Source organism: Hirundo rustica, chromosome 5 (genome assembly GCF_015227805.2).
Source record: "Hirundo rustica isolate bHirRus1 chromosome 5, bHirRus1.pri.v3, whole genome shotgun sequence".
Taxonomy (NCBI): domain Eukaryota; kingdom Metazoa; phylum Chordata; class Aves; order Passeriformes; family Hirundinidae; genus Hirundo; species Hirundo rustica.
In genome coordinates, this window is record NC_053454.1 from 35448719 (window position 1) to 35463893 (window position 15175).

Here is a 15175-nt window from a genome sequence, read left to right on the forward strand (position 1 = left end):
AGGAAGACTGAGTTAAGGGTTTATACAAGCAAACTGAGACTGCTGGACGTGCATTCAATATTGCTATTTCTTACCTTTCTTTTGAGATTATGATGGTTATGAGAGTTCAGTGACTGGAGAAAGCTAATTAATATGCCCACTTTCAAGAGGGAAAGGAAGGATATCAAGAGAACTGTACACAGCACAGTCTCATCTCAGTTCCTGGGAAGATTACGAAATAAATCTTCCTGGAAGCCATTATTAGGCACAGCAAGATATATAATGTGGTTCATAACAGCCATCATGGCTTTACTGAGGACAAACCATGTCTGACTAACCTGATTACATTCTGTAATGAGGCACCTGTCTCTGTAGGTGAGGGTACAACTGGTAAACAATTTTGTTTACCTTGACTTAACCAAGTATTTTGACATGGTTTCTTAAAGCATTAGGGACTAGTGGACACAACACAGGTGGGTAAGCAGCTCCACTGTATGTCTCGAAGGACAGAGGTGTACAGCATGATGTCTAAGGAGTGGTTGCACTGTAGAGGCTGATACTGGTGCAAATATTGCTTAACATTTTCATCATTGACCTGGATGATGGCAGAAGAATTGCCCTTTTGTTTGCAAATGGCAGCAAAATGGGTGGCAAAGCGAGTCAGCCATTACACTGGGCTATACACACAGATAGCATTCAAAAGGACCTCAGCTACCCTGACTGTAAGGTACCTGGTGAAATTTGGTAAGAACAGATAGACCTGGGCTGGCATAACCCCATGCAGCAGCATAGGCTAGTGAGTGACATGCCACAAAACAGCTCTCTCATAAAAGATGGGAGGCTGAGTGAGAATTTAAGCATGAGTCAGCACTGTGGCATGAAGGCTGTCTGCCTGTTTGGTGATCACAGTACATGTAGCCTGCATAGCAAGGGAAGTGTTTCTTCCCCCTCATTCAGTACTTGACATTGCATCAGGTGAGTACAGCTCAGAGATACCTCCATCCTTCCTCCATACCCATCAGGAGATTGCTAAACATGTTCAGCAGATGGCTATTGGAATAGCTGAGGGGACAGAGCACCATGGAGATTTTCGGCTGTTGAAAACACGGAGGTTTCATTTCATAAAGGGATAAATATATACAATTATTTAATACAGACTGGATCATTAAAGATGGTGTGCTTTTAACACCTAAGACTGTGTGGGCAGAGAAGTTCTGGAGTGAAAACAAAATCTAATACCTAGGAAGTAGTTTGGAAGAAGTACTGTTCTTTCCAAATGTACAAAGGTTAGAAGAAAAGAAAGAAAGAAAGAAAGAAAGTAATATTGACCCTTAGTATTCCAATTTGCATTAGGAGAAGGATTAAAAATAAACAGATTAAAGGAATTTTATGATTGGCTTATTCACTATTCTCCTTCTACACTTATTCTAGTCTGCTTCGGTTTCCATAGCTACTAGTTTAATCATGATGCACAGAGCTATTTCTAATTACAGTATATGCCAGCATAAAATTAATTCTTTGAGTATCTCAAGCAAAAACCCAGCTTGCAGCTTGTTCTTTGACATTTTATTATCACAAATCTGAAGCAGCACACTAGCACATCGTAGTTAGTCTGTTCTATTTTATTAAAAAAAAAAAAAGTCTTTAAATATATACCTGCTTAGATCCGTGTCAAAGGAGACAGGTTACAGAAGGACTGTATTTTACCCAAGTCTGATGCATTAATTACAAATTATTTACCACTTGTAAACGATCAGTGGCTATTATAGAAAAAAATTGTCATACTGAACATCCAATGTCATCTCATTCTGTTCTGTTTTTTATAAATGTGAAGTTTCTGTGACATCTTTAAATTCTTCCTAGGCAAAAGAATTATTTTCCTTCCAAAATAAAGATAATGAATTAGGTATATCTTCTGTCTTGAAGAACTCATAAGGACTCAGGTTCTACAACTGAGTACAGGTGAACCAGACATACAGTTCAATGAGAAGTTAATTCAAGTGCAGTGATTGCAGGCTAGGTCACAAATTAATCTTCCTTTGAATTCAGTAAAAGTCTTTATATGAGCAAAGAATGTGAATTGGAATCTGAATACATTTCTAAGATCTAGAATTTAAAACTTCTAAAATGATACACTGACTTTGCTTGATTTATGAATTTAACAATGTTTAATTAGTTGGAAATGCTTATGTGCATGTTTTCCTTCAACAGATTTGGATCATGGAATGCAATAACAAGTGTCTCTTCCATTTGCTTCTTCCACAAACATCCTTGCTATATTGTATAGTGAACTCTTTCTTTTTATATAATGTGCATTATATACTTGTATTTCTTAAAAACTTTGCCAACCTTTATTGATTCAGTCACTTCTAAATGAATTTTCACAAGAACATCAAAAGATGCTGCACTCATTGTAAGATAATCATGTGTCTCATCACTTGAAAAATTATCTATAGACTGAGGGTTTTAATTAGGTTTTTTTAATGTTAAATCCATCTTGCTTCATCTTTAGCCTTCATCTCCAAACTTTCTTAGTTTTCTGACGTAGAATTTTACCTGTATGAGATGGCTGTTCTACTAGACTTTAAAGATATCTCTAAACATTGTATATATATGCTTTTTTCAGGTACCTTCATTCTGGACTTGCATTGCACCAATAGAATGCACTTTTACTGAAAAATGTATGATTATTTCACTTTTTCATCTGTAAATTTTTGGGGGCTTTTTGATGGTAAATATTAGTGTAGTTAAAATACTGTTCTGTGAGTACTGTGTAAAAATTGCCTTTTCCACCAGTACTGGTAAAGCTATCATTTTAGATTGACCTGGCAAAAAAAAAAAAAAAAAAAAAAAAAAAAAAAAAAAAAAAAAAAAAAAAGACAAAGTTAAAAGAAACCAAACCAACCAACCAACCAGCCCCAGTAAATAATAAAAGTAGACTTGCTAAGTTTGATGCAGAATATTTGGAATGTTTCTTTTTATACTCTCTTAGCTGTTGGGCATTCTCAAACTGTTGTGATTAAAAAATGCTGTTGTAGTAAATTAGAAACAGTAACCAATAGAAGCTGGTCTATAGCACAGCACACTCAAACAAAATCCAATCTAAAACTCTCACAATTCATTATATTCTTATATATTCCCATGAACACTGTTTTGAAGTTGATAGGCATATATTTGTTTCAGAAACTATGGGACTGTACTGATAATACAAAATATTATTTCTCTCATTGGAATTAACTGTTACATTGTAGAATTTCCAAACGGATTGTGGATGCTTGCTTCAAAATGTATTGACATATTCGAATATGTTGGTGTGTTATTTGAGCAGAGTGGTTGGACATCATTGGGCAGATGGAATTGTTATCTCTGTGTTACAGATTATCATCTGTATAATATATAATGTTATATATATAATCAAACCCTGTCCTGTCCTGATTCTTCAAGTCTAATAGATACAGCAGAGAGTGGTGCTTACATTCATTTGCTTTAAAGTACTTGAAAATTTACTTTTTTATTTCCCGTTTTGAATGATCTTATAGTTATCCTAGTGTGTTTAAATAACCAAATAATTGCTAAATATTTCTCTGGTAAACTGATGAGGGAGAAAAATAATATGGAAGATACACAAAAGCTAATGATCATATTATCATCTATTTTCATTTTTCCTCGTATTTAGTGATAGAGGAAGTGTGAATTGATCCCACAAAATTAAAGAAGTTAGTGTTAGCCAGTTCAGAGTTAAAATACTATAACTTGTTTTGATAGTATCTGGATCCAATGAACCTTGCTAGATGCAAGGTGGCAGATTCTCTGTGTTTGCAGGCAGCTTCTAGCTAGGCTCCTTCCCAGTGGGCACACATATATAGAGACACAACCACACATATTGCAGGGACAGCCAGCCGTTGCGGACACCTGCAAAACACGAAAAAGGAATCAGAAACATGAATAAGATAAGCCAGAGAAATCTAATGACTAATAGCTTGTCTACGTGTGTCAAGTCTCTTTTATTCCCTGACTTCTCTCCATTTTACTGGTCTTGTTTCTTGTTGATTCATCTTGATCCCTCCCCATCTCCATCCTTGTCTTCCCTAAATTAACAATTTTTATGTAATTACTTCTACCCAATGGGCCACCATTTTACCTGAGTACCGCTGGCTTTACACTCTCTGTTTGGCAAAATCAGGCCATTTTCTTCATCTAACTGGGCGAGCGATTCCTATTGTTTTTTCTAAAATGCTATGTGGTTGTTATTGTTGCTAGTTGGAGGAAATAGGTAGCTGCTTTAACAACAGAAACAAACTTTGGTAACAACAGGATTGTTTGTATTATAGTTCATGTTTTATCAACTCTTTAAGTGAAAAATTGCTTAAAAATTTTATTCTAAAAGGCTTTAAAAATATTCTGTTTGGCTCATTTAGGGTTTGGTGCTTTGTTCTCAATGTAAACTGCAATAGTGTGCTTTTTTCAATATCTAATGGCTTTGAAATACAGTGTATTCTTTATAAGCAAAAAAGTTAACTGTTTGGAAAGCATGAAATGCAGATGTTTAAAATTATGAAAAATGCTTATTTTGACTAAATGAGTGTTCTGATTGATGATGATGCAGACATTTAAATTTCATAAATTGTTACTTTTCAGAATCACTGTTAATGGAACTGAAAAAATATCGGTATCTCTCTATTTTAGCCTTGAGCAGTACACAAGGTCTAGTTTGAGATGCAGTTAGGAAAAGAGTTCTGTGAGGAGTTAGATATATGTTAATAATAACACATTTAAATTAAAAATCTTTGTAGGAATTGTCCACCCATTCAGTTTAGTAGTGGTTATGTAGGGATTAAAATTTTAAAGTGGGAATTAGAAGGGCCCAATACATACCTAAGATGCTTTCAGATAGCAGGGAACTTTTTAGAACATGAGGAGAAATAAGTTGAGCATTCCTAAGCAGGTTCCTCTTAAAAGTAAAAGGCTTTTTTGAAAGTGAGAAGTCTAAACACATGAAAGAGGAAAAGCTCTGACATAATATTGCAGTCCTATGTTTAATTCAAATGAAAAGAGTTTGATGTTTGCTATGTGCATGCTGTCCCCCCTCTCCCTCAAGTTATTTAAGTCATAGGGGTGACACCAGGAGAGAACTCAAGAGACCACTGGAGTATAAAATCTGAACTCAACAAAAATGGACATTACAGTTGTCAGTGGCACACTTGGGAGTCTCTGGGAAAGGATTAAGGGACAAACAAGTAATTTGTATGTCATTGTGGGAGTCAAATATAGACCACTCAGCCAGTATGATGACATCAAAGAGTTATTCTTTGAGGAACTAAGAGACACCTCCAAATCAAGTGCCCTTTGTTCTTATGGAAGACTTCAACTTGCCAGAAATTAACTGAGAGCATCACACAGCTGGAACAAACAGGTCTGGAAGATTCCTAAGGCATTTGGATGATAACTTCATGGCCCAGGTTCCAAGGTGTAGGAGAAGAGAACACAGGTGACCTTGCCCCTGATAAGTAACAGCTGTTAATTACCCAATACAGCCTTGCCTCTGATGAGTCACAGCTATAGCCAATAAAGATCAGTGTGATAAAAGGGAGTGGGTTAGTTAGTGAAGAGGATCATAGAGGAGGAGGAACCTTAAGGAAGAGGGAGTAAGAGGCTCATGAAGAAGGGTCCTGGGCAGAGAGCATCACTGCTGTGAGGTCAGTCTAGGTCTGCAGCTAGAGTCTTCGTTGGAACCTGCAGTCATAGTCTAGCCAGTAAAAGTCAGAGTCTGCAAACTAATGCATGCAGTCATAGTTTAGCAGGCAATAACCAGCAGTCAGAGGCTGCAAAAGAAACCTACGGTAAGAGCCTGCTGCAGCCAGAGTCAGTAAATAGTTATAGAGTCAGGAAGGCTGAGCTGTAAAGAGGAATAAACCAGGACACTTTTCATGCTGTGATAAGCAAGAAGCCTGTGTTGTGGCTCATTTCTACCCTCTAACAAGTGGGCTGCTGCAATACCAAGGGGGCAAGGTAGGAAAAATGCCCTCATTGATTTGTTGGTGTTAACAGAGTGGGTCTGATGAGTGAAATGGAGATTGGTGGCTGTCTTGTCCACAGTGACCACAAAACAAGTGAGCTTAAAAGCTCTGTTGACAGAAGGAAAAGAGCCAGTGCCAACAAAACTTCAGTGTTGGATATGAGAGTAGACTTGAGGCTTCTCAGGCTACTAGGGAGTGAGGTTCCCTGGGAAAGTGCTTCTGAAGATGCTGGTGTCCATCAATGCTGGTCACTTTAAGGACTGCTTCCTGGAAGTACGGGACCTGGCAATTCCAAACTGCCTGAAGTCAAGCAGGTGAGGTGCAGAAAGCCATCTTGGCTGACCAGGAATCTTCTTTTGGGGATAAGGTGAAAAAGGAAAGAATATGGCAGGTGGAGGCAAATATAGGTGACATGTAAGGCACACAAAGATCTGCTTGACAGTCTAGGGAGAAAACTTGTGTGGCCACAGCTCAAGTGTAGTTGGAGCTGGTGAGAATTATGGGGGACAATAAAAAAGTTTTTAAAAATATATTAATGTCAAAAGGCTGTGGAGAAATCAACTAATCAACCCATCACAGGATGAGAATGGTCACCTCACAGTCAGGGATATGGACAAGGCAGAGATGTTTAATGCTTTCTTTGCCTCTGTCTTCAACATGATTCCTGGGCTGTGGTGATCCCAGCATCCTGAGCAGGAGGATCATGGCTGTGAGACTGATTAAACTCCCAGTTGACTCTGAATTTGTGTGGCATTTGCTGCCTGCCCCAGCTGGATCCCCGTAAGTCTGTGGGGCCTGATAGGGTTAACCTGAGGACACTCAAAGAGCTGGCTGATATCATTACAAGGCCTCTCTGGATGATTTTTGAGTGGTTTTAAGAATCTGGTGAGGCCCCAGTCCATTGGGAAGAGTGCTTCCAGTTTTCAAGAAGGGCAGGAAAAATGACCCTGAAATTCCAGGTCTGTCAGACTCATTCCGGTGACTGGTAAAATTACGGAGATTATTCTGGGAGGTATTGGAAATCACCTAAGAGATCATAGCCAGCAGGACTTCATTGAAGTCCTGTTTGTCAGACCTGATTTCTTTTTATGAAAATGTAACCCATGAAGCTGACCAAAGGAAGCCAGCTGGCGTGATTTTTTGATATTTCACTAAAGCTTTCTGGGCTGTTTCTCATAGTACCCCTCTGAACAAAATTATTCAGCTGGGTAAACACATCATGTGATGGGTGAGCAACTGTCTCATGGGTTGAGCATAAAGGGGCTTACTGTGATGTGATAACATCGCGTCAATGACCAGTTAGTTGCTGCAGGGTTCCACCGGTGGGCTGGTGTTCTTCATAAACAATTTAGATGAAGGACTTGAAGGACTAGTAAGTAAGTTTGCAGATGATAGTAAATTTGGAAGAGTTGTTGACTCCCTTGAAGGTAGGGAGGCCCTGAGGAGGGACCTGGATAAAATAGAGGGCTGGAAAATCACCAATTGTATAAAGTTTGACAAGGTCAAGTGCTGGATTCTGCACCTGGGAAAGGGCAACCCTGGATATACAGGTAGGCTGGAGAACACCAATGGAGAAAGAGATCTGGAGGTCCTGATGAACAAGTTGAGTCTCTGCCTTGGCAGCCAGGAGGGCCACCTGTGTCCTGGGGCACATCACCAGCTGGGCAAGGGAGGGGATTGTCCCATTCTCCCCTGCACTGCAGCAGCCTCATCTTGAATCCCGTGTGCAGTTTTGGGCACCACAATGTAAGAAAGATATTAAGGTATTAGAAAGTGTCCAAAGGAGGGCAACAAAAATGGTGAAAGGTCTGGAGGGGAAACAGAAGGAGGAGCAGCTGGGATCACTTAGTCGGTTCAGCCTGGAGAGGGGGACACTTCAGTGTCATCTATAGCTTCCTCACAATAGGAACCTGCAAGGCAGGTTTTCATCTCTTCTCCCTGGTCATAAGTGACAGTACCCTGAGGAATGGTGTGCAGTTGTGTCAGAGAGGGTTTAGATTGGATATAAGAAAAGCTCTTTTACCCAGAGGGTGATCAGGCACTGGAACAGGCTCCCCAGGAGAGTGGTCATAGCACCAAACTTGACAGAGTTTAAGAAGTGTTTAGTCATTATCAGGCACATAGTAGTGGTGTTCTTAGGGCTGTACTCTGCAGGGTCAGGCTCTGGGCTTTAATAATCCTTGGGGGTCCTTTCTAGCTCAGGATATTTTATGATATAACAAGACACAGCCATAACACACAAAGCTAAATCATTGTGGTCAATTCTGTTGTTACATAATTAACAGGAACAAGATTCTACTCAGTGAGGAACAAACCTAAAACTGTGCCTCAAATAATGTCTTATAGGTCTTTAATAATGTAGATAGTAATTGACTGAAGCAATCATAGAATTGGTCTGAGATTGCTGAAACCTGATATTGTTTAACTAGTAAGTGTGGTGTTTAATCTACAACTGGAGCCAGCCTTGATGGTGCTAGGTAAGTGGCAGATAAAAAAGGAGTGGGGTTTTTTGTTGGGGGGTTTTTTTGCATGTTGGTTTTTTTGTTGTTGTTGGGGTTTTTTTGGTGGGGTTTTGTGTTTGTTTGGTTTTTGGTTTTTTTTTAAAGGAGTTAAGAGGGCTTCCAGAAATTTTTTAGAGTGCTACAGATTAATTTTGTTTGAAAATTCAGGCTATAGTGAGGTATATTCCTCATTTTACTTCTGGAGGTGTCTATTAATGATCCCTTTTCTGAAAGGTAAGTATTGGGCTATTAAGATGCTTTGGTTTGATCCATATGACTATTTCAAGTGGGTTTGTGTTTTATTATGATGATTGAATTTTGACTAAACTTTTTTGTTCAGGGGTGGAAAGGTATTTTAAATATTGGAAAAGTCTATAAAATTTAGCAAAGGATGTGTCTAATTTTCCATAAAAGGTGTCCACTAACTTCTAGTGAATTCATATTTTGCATGGTTCCCAGCATATGTATCTTTATAGTCCTTCAGGAGGTTCCTTATAGCCTGTATAGTGAGCTTAGTAGCAGCTGTGAAAAAACTTTAAAATCTGTGAGTAAGGAAATTAATTACTAGTTTTGGTTCTTAAATATTTGAAGTAACAAAAGGAGATTGGTGTTTCAAACTGTCATTTTACTGTCCACTGGATTGTAAGAGAAATGTAAAAAAAAAAGAAAACCCTTTGGGTTAATTTGGCCGTGGAAGGCATAAGAGAGGATCATTGAGTACAAGGAGTTTAAAAGCATCTTCTTGGGGAAAAGTCAGAAGACAGATCAAAATACAGTCTGAGTAGTTGTCAGGGTTTGGGATGTGGGTGGGGTATCTCTTTTTTCTGAACATCAGTTGGGTGAAGGAATGTCCTACCCAGAGAATACTACAATTTGGTGATGAGGATGCATCATTAAAACAGAATTTGAATTGTCTCAGGCAGAAAAGGACAATGAATTTGCATCTTCCGTTTCACAGGTGAGTGTTCATTGATTGCACTGTGTTGCAAAGTATGTTTTCTTTTTTCTCCATCTGCATTTTAGAATAGAATATTTACCTCCTAATTATTGAGAGAGAAGCAGCTGGCATTTACTCTTTCTGATAACTGAAGGTATACCAGAAAAGGGTTAGATTTTTATATATTCTGCATTTCTTAGACTTCCTCTTGGCTAGTCCTAGACATCTTCTGATTGATGAACAGGATATTATTAATATCCTTTAAAATATCAAGTTTTGTTCCTGGAGTCCTCTCATAGGATCCCAACTTTTAAACTTGTGACCAAGCTGGTAGAATTAAGGTAAGTTGTAGGTGCCTAAATATTTTCTTATGTCTAATTCTTATCAAAGTATTGAAAAGATCTGAAAGCACATATGAAAGTTTAACTGCACACTGATCTCAAATCAGCAAGAAGCAGGAGACACTGTAGTTACTTGTGTAAATAGTTTTTTCTTATTCTAATGCTGTTCTCTGGGAAAGTATTCAAGCCTCAAAGAAAGGACTGTTTAATAAGAATCCTTGCTATTGCCAGTGAACACACACACTTCCATGAATTAACTAACTAGGCCAATTTTTCCTTTTCTTGCTATTTTTAAAATACATTGTTTTCATCAGATCTTTTTTAGATATTTTGATGTGGTACTATGATATTGATCAATTATCACATATTACTCTATTACGCACATTAGATCTAGATGGATGTATCGAGCCTCACCCAACTGTTTGTGATTTTAATTACTGTTGTGTCCCTTGCTTGGATTGACAAATGTGTATCTTGCTTCTGAGTCATTTCTGCACGGAGCATACAGGGACCATCATGCTGAACACATCCCCAGTCATGTGACTGAGAAGCCTGATGCATGATTTATCTTGAATCATACCCTGTATTTTTCTGGAACAAACAAGATATATTTGCAGCAGCCAGGAGCATGGCAAACCTCACTGGTTTTCTAAACAGACATTGCAGTAAGCTCTTTAAAAGAGTAGAAAAGTTAAAGCTTATCCTAGTTTGTGCCAAGAGATTTAGACTGCGTTCCCGGTTCTCTTGTCTGTCTTTTTTGCTTTATGCACAGGGACAACTTAGCCTCCTTGTTTGTTTCACACACATTTTCTTTGCTGGATATGTCTGTGACTTTGACTGCATAATTCAGATATTGCTTATGTATTAGGTCATCTGAGTTTAAACCACAAGGGATGAAAAATCCTTACCATTTTATGGTGCAAAGCCTGCCTTGATTTACTGAGGTGTTTTTAGTTTCCCAGACCTCTGGAGAAAAGCAGGTCCTCATATTCACTGTTTCTGTAGGCATCTTCTGGATTGTTCCCTGGTTTAAACTGGGATGCTGTCCAGAGGGTCTAATTCTGACTCCTTAGGGAAGGAGTTTAGGTGTTTAAATGGGAGAATATTCTGTAGTTATTACTATGAATATGTAACATTGAAACAAAGTCTGTAGCAATAGCTCTCAAGTGACTTGAGAAATCTTTTTGTATAGATGCTTTCTGGTTTTTTAATTTTATTTAAAGGCTAACAAAATGTTTAGACTCCTAAATGCTTTTTTCTTTATATAGATATTTTTGAAAATTAATATTCCTGTCACTAGAACAGTACTGCAAACAGAAAGCAGTCATACTGCCAAGTGACAGTGAATGCAACAGTGGCTTTTGGAACTGAATAGAGTTCTTTTGATGTAGTTTATACTGTGAAACATCTAAAAATGTTATGTACTTTTCCACATTATATAAGTAGTAGTAATAGTATGTCAAAATATACAGCTTTAACATAAGTAGTGTGTTTACTTGCAGATTTTACTTTGTGTGCCCCAGAGTATAAAGATTACTTTCTTCCCTTAGTGAAATTCTGTAAGTGTTGAGTTGGAATTGTTTCTATAATAGAAAATTTATTCCAGAAACTACTTGGCTCTCAAGAATAAGCATGTTAATTTTAACTAGTCACAGTCAACTGAGTTTATTCCAGAAGCAAAAAAGGATTTTTTGTTTATTACTGTACTATTTTCTGTTTTCCAGGCAAACTATAATAATTTTGTTCCTTCCTATTTCAAAATTACCATTACTATTGCATTCTGACTCCTAAGAAAATCTACTAAGGTTTACTCTAAGATTCATTCATCCACTGTTTGAAAATTCTGATGTATATTTTTGCTATTTTAATGAAGAATGATGAAATGGCTTTAGCATGTGGTGATTCATACTATATGTATGTACGCTATGGCTTTGTCTGTATTTAATTGTATTTGATTGGAAATATACAACAGCTTATTTTCTTATTAAATATATAGCTGGAAAAATTATTTAGAGAAGGTAGGCTGACATAGATTCTATCAAATGTTTATTTTTTTTCTTTGTGTATATGTGAATTGCAGGATTGTTATGGTTCATATTTATATCTGATCCACATTGGCAAAATATTTTATTTAAATGTTAAATTTGTTACAGTATTTCTTGCCATCTTTGCATTGCCTGTAAAACTGTTAGCAGCAGAATGCTGCATGTTCAGCTATTTTTATTTCACTTTCCAATGGATATCTGAAATTAAAAAGTATTCCCACAGCAGTCGTATATTCAATATCAGTCCTGTTTAATACTTTTATCAGTGATCTGGACAAGTGCATTAAGTACAGCCTCAATAAGTTCTCACATTTGGTTGATGGGCTGTGGCCAGTTGTACAAGGTTCAACAAGGACAGATGTTGGGTCCTGCACTTGGGTCACAGCAACCCCCTGCAGCACTACAGGCTTGGGAATGAGTGGCTGGAAAGCTGTCTGGCAGAAAAGGACCTCGAAGTGTTGGTCAATGAGAGTAGAATTTATTTGTCAGTAATGTGGACATCTGGAATTTCCTCTGGTCTTCCATAGACTAATAACACTTGAGGGTCTTCCTTGTATCTTTATAAGGTAGTCTAAGTTTCAGTTACTTGTATGTTCTGGTAAGTTGTTTGTGCCCATGATGATTTTTTTTTTCAGGTATGGCAGCTACTTGGCACCTACTAAGAAATTCAATTCTTACATACTAATCATAGTACTATATTTATACTTGGAGTTTTCTCGTGGATTGTCTGAGAATTGGAAGACTTCGTCAGGAGTCCAACTGGACACATGGGTGTCAAATGCCTACATTTCAAAATTTGGTGGTGTATACTGGCCTGAGAGTCTGCTGTCTGAAGGTGCATCTTTCAGGCTATGCCTTGTTCACTTGTCATTACTGGCTCTGCATGATAAAGACAGCTTAAAATAGGCACTATTTTAATTTAATCCTATGATACCTTGATGCAAGAATCTTAAGGAGAAGGTACTGTGTGCTGTCAGGCAGTCAGTAGTGGTGAGCAGGTAAAAGGGAGCAGCCAAAGTACCACAATCTGCTGGGAATTCTCAGTACAGACATTCTGTTGAGTTTTGACAATACTTGTACAGTCGATCTCATTAATTTTCTCATAATTCAAGTGCAAAGCGCTACCAGAGCAAAAGAGTGAAATTGTATTCTACTTTATATATCTTCTATATATAAAATATTGATTAGAAATCACAAGCAAGCCCCAGGCCATCTCCTAAGAGAAGCTCCTTTTTAACATATGGCAGGCTAATGTTTTCATTGCTTGACTAGACTTCTAGCATCTGTATCTCTGGCCCAAAGGCCTTATCCTTTCCAGGAATGGTCTTCTGCCCATACCTGCTTTTATGTAGCTGGATTAAGATGAAACAGATGGTTAGTTGCAGGAGAGAATATAAAACTGTATAGAAATATTCTAAGTACTCTACTGCTTCTCATCTTGTTTAACACAAGGTCTTGTTTTCTTTTCTTTTCTTTTTTTTTTTTTTTTTTTGTCTGTATTCAAATCCTTCCTGAAGACTAAAATGTGCTGTGGGTTGTAAAACTCTTAATTCCCCACCCTTAATGGCCTGATGAAAGATTGAATAATCCTCATGCAAGTTAGAACATTAACATGAAGTCCACAGAGGCAGAAGGAAACCAAGAAAGCCTAAAAAAGAAAGATCATCAGCTTCTGATTAAACAACATGTTATTTTAATTCTGTCTTGATTTAGCGGATCAGTTAAAATTGGTGGATTTTGCATAAAATCTCTTCTACACAGTAGATGTAGTGTGTGTCTGATCCAAATTGATATTCAAAATAGAGGTTTATCATCCTGGGAAGCTGTTTACTACTTTGGGGTGACCCAGCTTTTTTGATCCTTAAGGGATAGAGTTCTTGCTTTTAATGAGCTTGAAGATCTTTATGCTTAATTGATTGGTTAGATTTTTAAAGTAGTAGTGCATGAATTTCTTAGCTTGAAAAAGTATTTCTGTGTGTGGTCCAGTGTTTTCCAGTTTAGACATGGATGATGCAGAACTTTGTAGTCTGGTAGTGTTTTCTTTTTTTCATTTTTCCTCTGATTATCATCCTCTGTTTTAACCCTGGGTACCCTGATCTGGTTTTGTTTTAAAATATTATTGAGATGAATTACTTGCATGCTAGATTATCAGTTGGAAAGAAGAGTCAATGGAAGACTAATGAGCCCACTGCTGCACTGAATAGAGTAAAAGATGTTTACTACATAATATACTTATGCCTGTTTATCAGGTAGTGTGCTTGGCATCTCATCTCCTATAACCTGTGCATCTCCTGATATATTCTCCTAGGAATAATTTGCAGTCTTCAGTGTTTCACATGCTTGGTATTTTGTTTTGAAGACTGTAGTACTTTCATCAGCAGTTTTTGTTAGACAGGCTTTTACTCTTCCATGGGAAATATGGCAAAATAAGGAACTTTCATTGTGGCTGATTTCACTTGTTTTGGGGGGTTAGCTGGGTCTCAAATTTGAATTCTAAATTGAAGACAGTAAATAGTGAGTTTTGCTCTGTAGTTCAGGGAATAAAGTAAAATGGTTGGGGCTTATCTGACTTGCTCTGAATCAATACGACTAGCCTTACTGAAATCAATGTGGTTAGAGTAGTATAAAATCAGTGAGTGTGTGTCAAATTAAGTTAACCTTATTTAGAAGTGAGCACAATCAATGTAATTTCTATAGCCTAGTATTATACCTTTTCCTATCACGTGGAGCATCACTGCAGTCTCCACAAAGATGTCCATAGAACCTCTGTGCCTGGCTAAATTCTAACTAAACCATTTTGGGAAGGAGTTGACAGAAGACTTTGCTCATAAGCCCTATTCCACCTACTAAAACCAGAGCTATAAATAACCCATCTGCTCTCTGTCTGTCTGCTGGCATATTTGCAGACTTCCCCTTTCTTTTTCTTAACTAGTGTAATTTCTTTTATGACATGTGAATGATGAAGACAAGGCTTTTTTAAAAACAATTTTTGATAGCTAACATTTCAATGTTTCAGACTTCCATGACAGTGAAGATTGGATTAAATTTCTCTCGAACAGCACGTAAGTGGTGACGTTGCTTCAAAATGAATAGTTTTGCTCAGAAATGATGAAAGACTTGTCATCTAACTGCTGTGTTTCCAGAAAGACCATCTCAAAGTGGTCTAGATCTTTAACTTGTCTCAAGAGAGTGTAAGTTTTAATACTTTATTTATTTTCTTGTGATCTTAGAAATTACAAAACAAAGTTTGCAGAAAGTTCATTTGAGGGCATGGATTAGTAGATTAAATGCCAACCTTTCAAGGAGTCTCAAGGAACAGATGAAAGACTGCCTTTTACACTTGTGAGACTGAGTT

At 37.5% G+C, this 15175-nt stretch overlaps 1 long non-coding RNA gene across 1 annotated transcript; it reads left to right on the top strand.

Moving 5' to 3' along the window:
- Positions 1-11273: 11273 nt before the first annotated feature.
- On the top strand, positions 11274-13970 carry LOC120752828 (uncharacterized). Its single transcript, XR_005700866.2, has 3 exons — positions 11274-11334; positions 12456-12655; positions 13338-13970. It is a non-coding gene; the product is annotated as an uncharacterized LOC120752828 (long non-coding RNA).
- Positions 13971-15175: the final 1205 nt, after the last annotated feature.